The 15,927-nt window shown below is 38.5% G+C and overlaps 1 protein-coding gene across 2 annotated transcripts in view; it reads right to left on the bottom strand.

The window, feature by feature from the left end:
• pip5kl1 (phosphatidylinositol-4-phosphate 5-kinase-like 1) overlaps nt 1–5,162 on the bottom strand; it is a 33,783-nt gene extending 28,621 nt beyond the window's left edge. For both annotated transcript variants that reach the window (XM_075455701.1, XM_075455702.1), the window contains exon 1: nt 5,073–5,162. The gene's annotated coding sequence lies outside the window, so the exon portion shown is untranslated. The remainder of the gene's footprint in view (nt 1–5,072) is intronic.
• Between the last annotated feature and the right edge of the window lie 10,765 nt (nt 5,163–15,927).

The raw sequence follows: 15,927 nt of genomic DNA, 5'->3' as shown, positions 1-15,927 counted from the left end.
GTTCTAACCCTCTCCCTCCTCCTGCAGAATCATCCACTGTCTGGATCCAACTCAGACTAAGCCATCACCACAATTAATAAAACTTTCACCTTTGTATCCTATTCAGTCTGCATTTGAGCTCAAAGTGGGTGAGATTTAATCTATGGTTTAGAGTAGAGGGTTTCTACCCCAAGTAGAGGGTTTACAAAGTAAACTGGGCATTGCACCTTGCTTCCCTTCTTAATGGTAAGGCATGAGCTGCTTATGTAGCCATGGACATTGAGGAGACTGTGGATTTTGATAAAGTGAAAAAAAGTCCTGTTCTTAAGAAATTTGAAGTGCAGAGACTTACCAGATGATGTTTTGTGCCAACACATACATAAAAACTGTCTAAGTGAAAGTTGAAAAATCAACAGTTCCAGTGTTTTTTTTAACTGTTCAATAAGGTGACTGCTGTGGGGAAGAAGCCGCTCTGGTACCTGTTAGTCCTGGTCTGGAGGACTCTGAGGCACCTGCCAGATGTAAGCAGTTCAAAGAGACTGTGTGCGGGGTGAGAGGAGTCTTCCATGATGTTCCCTGCCCTCTTTCGAGTTCTGGAGCAGTACAGATACTTGATAGAGGGCAGAGGGGCTCTGATAATGTGCTCTGCAGTTCTTACAGTACGCTGCAGTCTGGTTCTGTCCTTCTTGGTTTCAGCTCCAAAGCAAACAGTGCTGTAGGTGCACAGGACGGCCTCGATGACTACAGTGTAGAACTGCAGTGTAGAAGGCCAGAGCTGGAGGAACTGGAGAGGCTTGTCAACGCTTGCAGTTACGTCTCTCCACACCTGGTACTTGCCAAGGAGATGAATATAAATGACTTTGCAGGCGGGCCTTCTTGGTATTACCGCTTCATGCAACGCAACCGCCTCTCTATCAGAGCACTGACGATGGTGTGTCAGAAACTGCCAGCAGACTTCCAAGCCAAGGTCGACAGTTTCTGTGAGTTCATTGAAAAGCAGGTAACTAAACACAACATGTCACCGGATCATATTTTCGACATGGACGAGGTCCCCCCTTCAAGTTTGACATCCCCATGGTCCGAAGTGCTATTGTGTAGCTGAATAACTGTTAATGTGTTACGTTAACATACCAGACACCTATTCAGCCTGTTGTTCTGTGTGCTATTGGGTAGTTGAATAACTTGTCTTTCAAGATTAAATGTCTGTTCTTGGTCTTGGATTTTGTGAAATAAATTTCTAAATAAATGCAATTTATAGTCCGGTGCGACTTGTGTTTTTTTCCTCTTCATGGCGCTTTTGGGGCCAAAAGACAAAGCCAAATTATAGTTTCTAATGCAAGACGCTAAAAGTAAATGAAGACAAGCTCACAGACAAGATGTACCTTGTCAGCTCGTGTTAATGCTGAGACAGAGGTGGTTGAACTCATTGTACGCTAAAGGTGTTTAAAGAACTAGCATGCTTTGGAAGAGCAAGATGAGCTCAGGAAAAAGAGCAACTTGGTTTTGAAAAAGTAGTAAAAGTGCTAAGGGTTTGAAGGCTTACGAGTGTCTAGCGCTGTACTTTGTAATTCAGATGGAATAAATTCTTATTTGGAAGGACAACAAAGAGAAATTCTAACTTTAAATCTTGATGCTGAAACATTTGTTTCTGTAATAGTTCTACATGTATCAAAATATACTTCTGCAGATGATCAGTAACATCTATCAAACCCGCAAATACACAGGGAGAACATGCAAACTCCACACAGAAAGCTGGGGGCCTTTCAAACTACGAATCCTCTTGCTGTGAGGCGAAAGTGCTAACCACCATGCAGCCACAGCAGGCTGCATGAATGGATAAGTGTGAAAAATAGTATTGAAAATATCATTACAGATATAACACAGTTGCTGCTATTGCGAAAATAGTAGACTGCTACCGGAAAATTGTTAGTTTTGCAACTTAGTAAGCTAACAAATAACTGCCCAATATATCATGACAGTAGCACATGAAACTCAAACTTTAATTTCTAACTTGATAAGGAATACATTTAGCTCCAACAAGATCACACAATAACATGGAATACATATAAGCTTTTATTGTTTGTCAATTTCATAATGACTGAATATTCTCTGATACGTAGGCCTTGAAAAGTTAATTTTCTAGTGTGTATTAAATCTTCTATCAACAGCAAGCTATTAAAAAAAAAAAGATTTGTTGGCAAATTGGAAAAACAATATATCAATACATTATCAATTCATTTTGATTCATCAACTGAAATCATTGTTCAAATAGTAAATCACAACTCGCATATTGTTTTACTGTAACTGCAAAGCTTCTTTGGTTTGTCAAGAAGTTCAGATATTAATGTAGACTATTCCGTAATCTGAAAATCAGATTATGAGAGGTTAATTCAGCATTGAATTTTGGCCAAAGGGGATCAATTTGAGTAAGAAGTTAAAAACTTTGGTGGGTAAAATATTTTATATAATAATACCACTAACGTCACTGAATAAACAGTGTATTATGGTTAAAATTTACTGGGTGATTGGAAGGAACCAAACTCACAAGATTTGACCAAATAAAAGTTAAAATGTCAAATTCAACACATTTTTAGGGATGATATCTCAAACCTAAGTAAAATATCTATTTATATATTTTGCATTAATCTGAGTGCTCCCTGTGCACTCTTCCTGAGCGATCACTGCAATCACATAAAATTAACCCCTTTTATGTAAGACAGAAAGCTATTCTATTGGGTAGTTCCATAGCAACAAGCATGATGCAAAGCTCACTTCAACCTTTGAGCTCTTTTCTCGGTCGGTCTCCTGTAAGACCTCACTTTGAATTTGACCAAGAAACAAAAGCTTCCTCTTTGATCACAGCCTTCTGTGATGCTGTCTAATTGTCGAAAGGGATTTTACCATACTACATCTTTAAGATAGCACACAGGAAATGGGTGTTACCTCATTTTTTAAAGGAAGCATAATTTATAGATTTTTTTATTATTATTTCTATAAAGAAAAGCCTGGTAAGGAAATTCTAAGACAATTTCTTCAACTAAAAGAAGAGCTAAAAATAAGCCTGACCTTTTGAGGATGGTAAATAGTTTTTATGTTCACTTGCAATCAAATTGATGATGGATAGCACCATGATCATTACTTTTTATGTGCCAAACAAAAACAAACCATTTCTTATAGGGATGCACCGATACCACATTTTTTAAAACTGAGTACAAGTACTTACCTTTTAGTACTTGCCGATACCAAGTACCGATATGAGTACTAATCAAGGCCATTACAGTTCTTACAATTAAACACATTTTATATTCTTACGGCAGATTCAATTCATATTCAATTAGTTTGAGTGATTAAGAAATTAGGGATGTACCAATCTGTACATCCCTAATTTCTTAATCGCTCAAACTAATACCAATACCATGTGCGTGTACTCGTACTCAGTATTCATTAAAGTATTCCGATACTACAGAACCGATACCAGTGTGACAGGAGCTTAATTTTTAACTGATACTGGTATCTGTATCGGTCCATCCCTAATTTCTTAATCACTCAAACTGGCCAGGTGTGCTTACCTCAGAATTTGCTTTCAGGGTTACCTCTAAGCATAACAAGCTGCCTCTGAGGTAAGGTAATTTCACTATGAAAACATAGCTTTGACAAAGCAGTGTTTGTGCTAAAGTTAAAAAAAAAGTGTTGTTTTCTGATGTGAGAATGAGTAAAGGCTTTACATATATGTGTAGCAATGTGATGGTGACACACATAAGTTATAGTTACACCTGGTTATTCATGCTCAATTTCTTGAGAAATCCACAGGATGTGACATAAATTACATCATATAAAGCTCTATTACTTTGGTCTCCACAGTAATAGAGGAGCAAAGGACTGTGCAAATCAAAACATGATTGACATCCACAGAATTGACACATTAAGTGAGTAAAAACCAATAGAAAACAAATTTCAGTGAGGCTAGCAAGTATGCACAAATGCTTTCATAAATGTATTGATTTTCTATAACTATTAGCAAAAAATAGCCACCATGAAAACCCAAACAACCGTCGACATCATAACGTAAGCACCAGCAACTGAAACCAATTAAAGGGGAAGTTAGTTTTTTTTAAACCTGGACCTTATTTCTGGCACACTTTGCTGTACATCCCCCTCCAATGATTAATGTTTCCTTGGACTAGCTTGGAAGGCTGAATAATAAACTCACTGTAGCAATGCTCTGAGAAGGTGCATTTAGACTGAACAACAGCAGGATCAGGATAACCGTACAGGGGATTTTTTTTCTAATATCTGATTCATTTTTATTTCTTCAAACCCCTGCTGAGGTATGGTCATTTCGACATGAGAACTAAATAAGAATAGCAGTTCAAGATACTTTATTCCTACGCTTACAATAATATGTTATAGATACTCTATCAGTAAGGATAGACAAATGTTTTTTGTCTTCGTCAAAAAATAAAATAAAAAACTCTTTCTTTATTTTCTTTTTGTCATATGTCAGCCCATTGAGAAAATACCAGTATGCCAGATTACCATCAAGCACTTATATCTAGCTAAATGCTGGCTCATGGCTTGTTGGCATGTGAAATTTCCTAAAGTGCAATCTGCAGCTTGTTAAGCACACAGTTAAATGTATTCAAAGTACATTTGATAAAAAATGTTTCACTTCTGGTTGAGTTTTACAATAATATGCTTACTTATTGGGTACACTTTGATCACAGTGACAGTATATTTCTTGAGTTAACCTAAATGTTTTATTATTGCGCAAGATTGTGTTTATTTTTGCAATGGTAATTAAAAGCTTAAAGAAAGACCCTGCTGCAATTCCCCCTCTCAAATAAACAAATAGTTGCGGATATGAGAAAATGGCATGCTGCTGAAACACAAAAGCCTGTATATAAGGGAGTGAGAATTCCCCGAGCCAGCCTACAAAAGCAGCTTCTAAAAATGACAGTGCAGTTCAACGCAAAACTAATACAGAGCAGGAATTAGACGACATGCCAGTGTTGACAAAAAAAAAGTCGGTTCGTCGTATTTTGAGTTGCATAGAACGCTGTGATATTCACATAAAAGTATATTAGGCTACCCACCTCAGAGTGGCTCGTAGAGGCAGGTCCGGTCTGTCTGTGTCCGTCCGTGTCCGTCCGTGTGGGTCACATGCCTGATGACTGACCGCGCGATGACATCAAGCGGAGCCTGAATCACTGCGCAGTCACACCCATGAACTGTCAGGGGCTGATCAAGCATTGTTCACCGCAGGGCCTTATTGAGAGAGAGACAGTAACGATACTATTTGAACTATCATCATCACGTGGTTCATGTAGCCCTCAAAAGTGCCAAACAGCTCAGTGCTGTCAGTCGGTTTGAACGGGATGCAGCGCAAAAACGACTATTGCCCCCACAACTTTTGGTAAATATTGACCAATAATGTGCATTGATTACTACACTGATTGTATTTTATCAAAGCATTATTTTTGGATTAATGGATTGCAATAAGGTTATACACATAAAGAAAACCAAACAGTGGAGGTACTGTACACCCATTTTAAAGCTATTTCTGGTGTTCTCTGTCATGCTAACATGGAAATGCTATACCTTGTCCTCCTATATATTTAGACATGGCAGTGGTTCAGTGCTCTGCTCCAGCTTACCTTCAGGTCTAAATCCTTCAACAAAGCATGCAATATTACTGTCTGTTCCCAGGATTTACTCCTATTGTCCCAAACAACCCATCTGTAGAAGATGTCAGCTCCCTTTGACAGCGACCATCTGCTGACCTCCCTGACAAAAACAACAGAGAAACAATTCGCTCATTTCTTTCTGTGTCCTTCCAAAGAGCCAGACTTTCTGTAATCTCTTAAAGTGGTCTTGATCAATTGTTCCCCAGGCTTTTTGAAGGTCTTTCAGAGTTTTTCTGTGGACATTTTCTGCTTTTTCACTAATTTTCAGTCCAGTATCTAACCATTTTCAGGCTTAGTTTTTTCTTTGCTGAGCCACTAAACTCTGACCTATTAATCATTCAAGCAGAAAAAAGGCTCCTAACTCAAGGGATGAACCAGTGTTGTGTCTAAACATAACAGACCACAAAGAAAATGAAAAAGATCAAGAAATGAGGGGTGGCTCAAGTCTTTTGCAAGGTGGATTTAAATTTTTTTTTTACATATATAAAAATCCTCATGTACAGAGGCTACAGTCCTCGCTGCAGCTGGCCCCGGTTCGAGTCCCGCAGCCTCTGAGCAGCCCTTTGCTGCATGTCATTCCCTCTCTCTCTGCCCCCTACTTCTCTTCAACTGTCCTATCCATTAAAGGCATAAAAAGCCCCCAAAAAATAAATAAATAAAATAAAATACACCCTTTATAGGTTGATTATCTTACCCTGATCGACTGTGCTGCATTTGGATGCACCATTCGGTCCGAGAAAGAGATCCGAATGTATGGCTTCTCTAAAGACACTGAAAGAAGAAAACAATGGTTAGCCCAAGTCAGCAGGAGCAACCTAACCATCACCAGAGGTCATAATAGCAGAAAACTGTTGTGATAAGTTCATACCTTACATTCAAACGTTTTCAATCAGGGTGCAACATGTTTTACTGTCAAATGCACAAGACCCCAATGAAATGGTAAAATGTGCACTGATTGTATATAAGTTATTATATTTATACATCATCTGGCATCTTCAGGACATTTTAGAAAACTGTGTTGCTATGCTTGCATTAGCTTTGGTAGGTGATAAATTAATTTCTGATCACTTTTATCTACATTTTATTTTGACAGCCTCCCCATCACCCAGACAGCTCCAGCTCTGCACCATCCCACTAACCAGCTTGCATCACATTGACAGGACTGGCAAGTTCCACTAACCTAGTCATTGCTCAGCTTACCACTCACAATCAATCCCCCTTAAAACATGAAGATGAACATGAATGCGATGTCATCAGTTTAAACTGTAATAGTTTAATAATATATATATATATTTAATTTTAATGAATGTTATACAGTTATTTATTCTTGCTGATATATTATTGTTGATATTTTTTCATTTCTGCTAGTGTAAGTTTTTCTAAGCTTCTATGCAAAAATCAATATCCACTGTTGAGCAAGTGATCGAAACCCATCCGTGGGTAAAACCTGTTGTCTAGTAGCCTCAATTGGGCCATCGGAAATCAATCAGAGTAACCAGGGCTGGGAACGGGCGGTCACTCCCCTCTCTGAAACTTATTGGTTAACTCTCGATGGGCGGTCTCAGCCAAATACAATTACCTAACACGTAAGGTGTTACGCCTGAAGCGTCAGCCATTCTCGTGTGAAGACATTCTTGGGTAAAGACATGCATGTCTACCTGCGTATGTCCACCAAGCAAGGCCACTGAACAAGGCAAACATGTCCTACTTGCCTCATCCATGTCGCTCTGGCCTTGTTACCTACTTTTAAAATATGCCTCAATCCCATTCCTGTTGTCTTCGGCTCGCGTAGAAGGTTTCACACAACCAAACGCCAACGCAAACTTAATAACCTCTGCTCTCTAAAACACACTTTACGCTGTGACACTCCCTTGTCTGTGGGTGCGTGGGTTCTCTCCGGGTACTCCGGCTTCCTCCCACTGTCCAAAAAATCATGCATGTTAGGTTGACCACCTGCTGGTGGTGGTCGGAGGGGCCGATGGCGCCGGTGCTTGGCAGCCTCGCCTCCGTCAGTGTGCCCCAGGGCAGCTGTGGCTACAATACAGTAGTCTGCCACCATCAGCATAGCACTTTGAGATTCCGTATGAAATGAAAAGTGCTTTACAAATGTAATTGATTATTATTATTATTATTATTATTATCTGTGGGGTTGTGGAATTGCCTATCGGCGGTAAACAAAACAGACTTCATTACGGCTTATGCCAACCATCTGTCACTTGACATCCTGGCTCTCACTGAGACCTGGATTAAGCCTCAAAACAATGCTACCCCGGCTGCACTTTCGACCAACCACACATTCTCCCACACCTCCCGGACATCTGGGAGAGGTGGTGGAACGGGCCTGCTCATTTCCAACAAATGGAAAATACAACCAACTGCTTCCTAATGCTAAATACGATACCTTTGAATACCATGCCATTTTGGTAACTGCACCGGTCAAAATCTACATGGTTGTCGTATGTCGCCCACCAGGACAACTCGGTGACTTTCTAGATGAACTAGACACCTTGCTCTCTTCCATCCCTGAGCATGACTGTCCCATAATGGTCCTTGGTGATATGAATTTCCACCTTCACCTCCACTCTTCAGATTTTTCATTGAACTCCACTGGCTACCCATAGCCGCCCGCATCAAATTCAAGTCACTGATGTTAGCCTCCAAAGTCCTTAATGGAACGGCTCCCATCTACTTGAATGCTCTTGCAAAGGCTTATGTCACAACTCGGTCACTCCGGTCGTCACAGGGTTGTCATCTAGCAGTCCCTACACCATGCTTAAGACAATCCAGAGTCTTTTCATGTGTCGTTCCACAATGGTGGAATGACCTACCAAGCGCTACCAGAACAGGGGCATTCCTGTCTATCTTCAAGAAACTCTTGAAAACCCAGCTCTGCACTATTGTTAGCTTTGATGTTAGCTGTAATATTATATCTTCATTTGTAAGTCGCTTTGGATAAAAGCGTCTGCTAAATGCATTAACATAAACATAACATACAGTCTTAGCAGCCCGGGGACCATTGGGCTAGAATGCTTGTTTAAAAAAGAATGTCTTAAGTTATTTTTTAAAAGCATCGACAGTCAAGAGATCGCAAGTAAAGTGGTAATACATTCCACATTCTTGGTCCAACAGCTTGGAAAGATCTGTCTCCTCAGGTCCAAAAGCGAGTGCGAGGGACCATCAATAGATGTTGCTTAGAGGATCTCAAGCTACGAGCTAAAGTATAAGGCTGAATCAAATCACAAATGTAGGAAGTGGTCTGTCCATGCAATGCTTGGAATGTTAAAACCAAAATTTTATACAGGTAAAATACAGGGAGCCAGTGAACAGATTTTAAGACGGGGTAATGTGGGCTCTTCTGTCAATGCGCGTCAGGATCCTCTTTTGCACAAGCTGTAAACGAGTCAAATCCTTCTTGTTTAGACAGATGAACAGGCTGTTACAGTAGTTTAAACGTGATGAAATAAATGCATGTATCAGCATCTCAAAATTATTTTTAGAGAGGACAGTTCTTAGTTTGGAGATGTTACGCAGCTGGAAAAAGCAGGTTTTTAGTAACTGTTTTGTGTGATGTTCTAGAGGCATGGCTTCGTCAAAAATTATTCCTAAATTTCTCAGGCTAGTTTTGGATGTCTGGCTGAGGCTACCTAAGTGCAGTTTGATGCCAGGAATAGCGCTTTCTGTGGCAATGATGAGGGTCCCAGTTTTGTTTAACTGTAGACAGTTATCTCTCAACCATTGTTTTATTTGTGATAAACAGTTGATCAGGGAGCTCAATTTATGGGTCTCATATCTTAAAAGAACAATATAATTGGATGTCGTCTGCAAACAGATGATAAGAGACATCAGCAAACTGTTGAATAATCCTCCCTAAGGGGAGCATGTACAGCAAAAATAGAATTGGTCCCAGCAGAGGCTGTTTTTGGCACGGGTGAACCGGGCAGCTGCCTGGGGTGGCACGAGCACTTAAGAATAAAAATAAAAATAAAAATCATCTGCGCTGAAAAGCAGTTTTCTATTATCTATCATATCACTGTGTGTGGGAAATTGGCACCCCCTGCAGATGCTGCAGGCGCCCCTGCTTGCTGAAAAGGTGTCCACCGTGTGGGCACAGAAAAGCTGTGTGAGAAGGGGAAGGGGAGGGGGAACAGTTCACCTCTGGGTCTCCCAAATGGAACGGACAAGGGGGGGATTGTGTAGTGCAATTCACTAATGAATCTTCCAAATAATGCACATCTCATTCATGATTTGCGTATAATTCCTGTACGTTTTTCTGAATTGTGTCAAATGGCTTATGAAAAAAGGTGATACAAAACGATTATGTGGTCACCCAGGTGAATTGGTTTCGTCTTGACTTCTGGTCGTGAGTGACAGTGTTGGGGGATCATGGGAAATCTGTTGATTGTCGAGTGCCAAATAAACAGAGATGGACAGAAAAAGGTCAAAGCCATCGGGTGCCCAATTCAGGAAAAAAAGAAAAGAAGAAGAGGAGAAATGAGCAAAGGATAAAGATATGCAACTATGTTCTCTCTGTATGATTACGGTATCCATCATCCATGTCATGAATGAAGGGCTTATGTTAAATGGTGGTATATAACTCTTACGTTTGTTAGCCTTCTTGCTAGTATACTTGCTATGCTTATACAACAATAGTTCGGTCTTTCTGGAAGGCAAACTGGAGGGGATCAAGATCCTCAGCAACCTGCAATCTCATGTGATGAACAAAATGTCTCTCCAAAGTCTTCAAGATATGAGATTTCAAAGCCACTGGTCTGTAGTCATTCCGCTCCACCGGTTGCCCTAATTTGGGCACCGGTATGACACAAGAAGTTTTCAACAGTACCGGGACTTGAATATAGTTGAAATATGTTAAAATAGGCCATGTGATTAAAAAAAAAAACAACAACTACTTTGTGTGTTCATTATTTAAAATGTCAAAAATATATAATTTAACTTTTAAAATAACAAAAAATATCTTAATATAGTTCACTTACATTGAAGGCAATCCTTTCCACTATCTATTTACTATCCAATAATCCGTGTTTTGCTGAAAAGTTTAAACAAAGTAATGTTTACAAGAGGTTAAAATGGATGCAGGTTAATTTCTTTGAACAATCCTCTTAGCCTTCTCGCGTTAGACTGAGTGAGTGGAGATATATAACTCGGAAATATAGTAACATGTTCAAATTTCACTCATCTGTCTTAGTTCCATTGGTTATCTGGAAATGGTACAGGATATGAAATATTTAACATGAGAGACTTTCTTATTTCAAAGAATTTCTGAAGCCTCAAACTTTATGATCATTAATTAATCTTCAGAGAATATATTGTCCAGGAAATCATTCAAGTTTAGGAACCGACAACAATCTTCTATAATTTCGCATAAATGTCACTAAAGACATCAGAGACTACAATTTATTCACCTCTCCAAGTTGTTTTTGTTGTTGAAGTGTTTATAATTATTTTATTATGCTTTTGCTTCTGTACAGCACTTTGGTTGACTGAGGTTGTTTTAAATGTGCTCTTATAAATAAACTATGATGATGGTGATGATGAAGTGCCAAAAGTCAATAAACTCCTACTTCCCAGCCAGCATGTCCATGTGGGGCCCATAAGGTTTAAATTTGGGCTGCAGATAAGGGTCCCAAGAGGGTTTGTCCGCAGTTTCCACTGTGGCCTCACCTGTGTTTGCCCACAGAGAATTCAGACACATTTTCTTGACAGTGATTGAAGGCTACATATTGTTGAAAGTTTGGCAGGCCACTTGGTGGAATGAATTCTTCAAATTAGCTTTTCACTCAGTTGGGTGGAGCACTTAGCGTCGCCAGCCGCCCTTTTGGGCCCTCATTGGGCATAGGTGGATGAAAGTCCTGTGATTGTTCAACCATCGTCTTGATGTGACAGGCCCGGCTGCCAGAACTTCAAATGGACACCTGGTCAGTCACTGCGCTTTGAATCAGATAGTAGTTCTGCTGCGGATGCAGTTCATTTAACCTGTGGATGAATGTTAGCACGAAAGAGAACCAAGCAGCATAACAATGCACATGTCATCTTCACAATATTTTATTTTCAAGAATTTCCTTTTAACAGGTCCAATCCCAGTGTTCATTGGTTGGCCAATTAAGATTTCACTGGCCAGTTGATATGAACAATGTTAGGACAATACCAAAATACTCACCAATCTGCAGGAAAGCATGAACTATTTACAGAACACATCAACACAAAGACAAAACAGAACAGAAGATTTTCACATATAATTTTTGGGAAAAACATGATAAGTTTTAATGAACCGTGGTTAATTATTGTATCATCCACCCCCTGATGAGACTTAGTCTTGTCTGTATGTTAATTCTGCCAAACTCTTCCGCTGCAGTTTCTCCTCCTGTGTTGCTGTCTGCTGCAGGACAGAAATGTTTGTGTTTAGATATTATTTTGGAAGCAGCACAGCATCAAGAAAGGAGCTATTTCTTCTCAATGACTAACTGATTAACCTGTTTAGGCTAATATTGTCTGCCTTCTCTTAATTCAGCTCAGAACAGTCTAGATAGAATTTCAATAATCTGCTTCATTCTGATACTAGTTATAGTAGTACTTACTACTAAATTTTCTATAACTTTTACTAGTGGCTGTGTTTCGTGATGCCGAGCCATCGACAAACAGTTCAGGATCACCTTTAAGTTTTTCTGCTCCAGCTGAATCATAAACACCTTGTGGGGTACCAACAGTGTGACATCAGAGCTGCTTACAAAATCAAGTGATGCATATTTGCCATTAAAATAATAATATATATATATATATATGTATATTTTTTTTTAAAAAGGTTTTATTTATTTGTACTGTATATTTATTTAAATTCATTATTCAATTAATCAATTTATTTTTTAGGCTAGCCTTGTGCTGCTAACTTTTCCCTTAGCAGTGCCACAGTATCGTGCTTGTTATAGACATCAGATCTTTAGTTGGTTATCGATCACCCTTACCTTGCATGCATGCTTTGACCCAGGGCCCAGATCAGCTTAGATTCTCTCACTTTTCTCCTCATCGTTGTTTTGAATAATTTTCTTTCCTCTGAGCAGTTTTGGAATGTTAGCCCTAATTGTGAAGGATCCTTTTTGGCAAATTTTCTCAGAGAACATTTTATTCATCACATTCACATCCTCCCATATTCTGCACCTGACGCTCACTCTTCTTTCTATCTATAAGAATATGTTTGGATCAGTGTATTTAGTAGGTGTTGGGTTTAGTGGGTAGATTTGAAACCTGATATGAATTCACTCCTCGGGCAGTAATCAGCTGTTTTATCCTTTCCATTGCTTCCTACACAGTGTGTATATACTGTGCACCTCTAAAATCAAATCAATCAGCAAACACCAGGAGGGGTCTTTTAAAGGATTCCCCTCAACTATGATGCTGGGATGAAAACATCAGCATTAACACTTTAACGCCGTCTATTAACACAGTTAATAGATCATGTCAACTTTGTCTCTCCAGGTTCCATTAATTCTCTCAGCCATCCCTTGACTTTGTGGTAAATGAATATCTGCTTACCAGTATATGAAGGCAAAGAAACACTGAGAGTCGTCAGCCAGAGAAACACTGAAAAGCACTAAATAAGGACAATATTAATGATCCAGAAAACTTATGCAGAAAAATTCAAAACACAGATTGAAAACACTGTAAAACTTTAACATCTGATGGCACCTTGGTAGGGAGAGCATGAGGGTTTGGATAATAATAATAATAATAAACATCTCTAATAATAAAATAGATAACTACAACAACTATCTTCATCATCATAACAAAGCAATACTGTTAGTGAAAAGATTAAATATAATAATAACAGAAAGTTATAGTATGCTTCATTAAAATGGTAACTATTTGTTCATATTAGGTAGGTTTGTGCGAATGTGCGTGGCCTCAGACCCAGGCAATTGGTTTATCTTGAAATAAAGAATGGGTTCCAGATGTCACTGAAAACAGATGTATTATTATTGTGAATGAATGTGTTTTTTTTCCAGTGTGATGTATTCTGAGAATGTTGGTCCAGTGGCTGATATGTAAAGACTTTTTGGATTTCCAGTTTACAAGAATAGTTTTCTTGGTGATAGAAAAATGAGTGGATTTCTATGTTTGATTGGAAGATTGTCAACTTCTGTGAGATCACAGAGTTAACAGAGTGATGGTGATTGAGGGATTCTGCAGCTCAGAATAGAAGAAAGTTTCTCAATTACTGTTGTCCAGAAAGAGTGAACAGGTGAACAGGTCCACGTGGCATGAAAGTAATTATCAGTGCTAACCAAGGTGCATTGTGGGCATGTGTCTGTGTCTGATAATCCCGTTTTAAACAGTTTACTTTGGGTGATGTGAGATCTCTGAATGGTTTTATACTGTATGAGATTTGTATTGCTAGTCATGGAGAAAACATTACTGCAGATTTTTATCCAGATGTCGCGCTGTGGTAGAAGGTGAGATAATTTTCCCATCTGGCTATGGGAAGTGTTGTCATTGCATCTGAGTTAGATACATAAGCTTATAAGCTTATAAAGTTATTTAGATATACATTTTTTTTAGGGTTCATCATTTTAATTATTTATTCGATTCGTCCTGAGTTCTGAGGTTACTTCCTGTTAAAAGGGAGTTGTTCCTTTCCACAGTCGCCTCAGGCACGTTCAGGACGGGAGATTGGACTGAAGACAAGTCTCGGTGCAATCTGTTGGTTTCCTTAGCTAAGAAATTGTTTTTGAATTGGCTCTGTATGAATGAATTGGATTATTTTGAAATTAATTAATTGGTTTTCATTGGATTATGATTACAATGAATTGAACTCCAATTGTCTTGAATTAGAGTTGAATTGAATTGAATTCAATTATTTAAGTGCCTTGAGATGACATTTGTTGTAATTTGGCGCTATATAAATAACTTGAATTGAAAGAAGAAAAAACAGTTCAGCAAGCCAGAGTTGGAGAGACCTTGATGACATCTGTTCATTGTTTATGCTTTTATTTTCTTGGTGAGTTATAATACACGTCTTGTACAAGGCCACATTAGCCAAATGGTTAGCCGTTGAGCTTCAGTGTACAGTTAATTTTTAGTATTTCTTTCATGGTAGAGCCAAATAAGAACACTTGTGTATGAATATATTTGTTATTTACATTTTGTGGTTAAAGTAAGCAATTATCCAGCTAAGTTTATAGACTATGAAACTTGTTGTGTGAATCACTCCCTTGTCGGTGTGCACGACCACAAGGCGTCAGTATTGTGATCAGGAATCTTTCTTTACATGCATTATTCAAATGCAGTGAGCATTTTATGTTAAAACCACTTACAGGTTTTCATGATTATTTACAATTTCAGTTATTTTACATTTGCTTATGGCCATTAAATAATTGGTTGTAAAAATGTAAAAGTTGACATTTCATATGTTAATATTGCAGTACAATAATTATTCTAAATTCATGGAGTTTAAGAGGTTGTATTGAGAATTGATTTTGATAAAGTTAAAACTGAACAGTCAGAAAAGTGGAATAGATTTGCATAAGCCGTGTTAGGCTAGGTTTTTGGATACCCCTGAATTTTGTATGTTAATATATATTTTTTATCTACTTCTAGGATTTCTAGAAAGCAAATTTGTTTTCGACTATAATCATGCAGAATTCAAATTATAAAAACATCTCAAGGGTTCACCACTGTCAAATAAAACCGTAAGTACCAGAAATCTTATACTTAAAATATGGACTTGGTTATAGACTACCAGTGAGAAACTACACACACCCCTGCTTCAACATTTCATTCAATTCAATTCAATTCATTTTTATTTATATAGCGCTAAATACAACAAATGTCATCTCAAGGCACTTAGATAATAAAGTCCAATTCAAGCCAATTCGAATTCAATTTATTGTAATCATAATTATTCATAAAATAATCCAATTCGTTCATATAGAGCCAATTCAAAAACAATTTCCTAGCTAAGGAAACCAACAGATTGCACTGAAACTTTTTTCTTTTTCAGTCCAATCTCCCGTCCTGAGCGTGCCTGAGGCGACTGTGGAGAGAACTCATTGAAGAAAGAAACACCGACTGAATTTTCCATCCATTCTGCTGTTAAAATGCTAGTTTCAACTTAAAACTACATCATTCACACTTTCATATGCTACAAGAAAATCATTTTCTTTATAGTCTGTCACAGTATTTACAGACGATCCAGCCATTCTTTAACCTGACTCACGTCATCTGACTGCGTTCACCAACTACACGTGGGGGCGTT

This window comes from Odontesthes bonariensis, chromosome 22, assembly GCF_027942865.1.
Source record: "Odontesthes bonariensis isolate fOdoBon6 chromosome 22, fOdoBon6.hap1, whole genome shotgun sequence".
NCBI lineage: Eukaryota > Metazoa > Chordata > Actinopteri > Atheriniformes > Atherinopsidae > Odontesthes > Odontesthes bonariensis.
The sequence above is the reverse complement of the archived record's forward strand: the minus strand, read 5'-3'. Positions and strand labels throughout refer to the sequence as shown.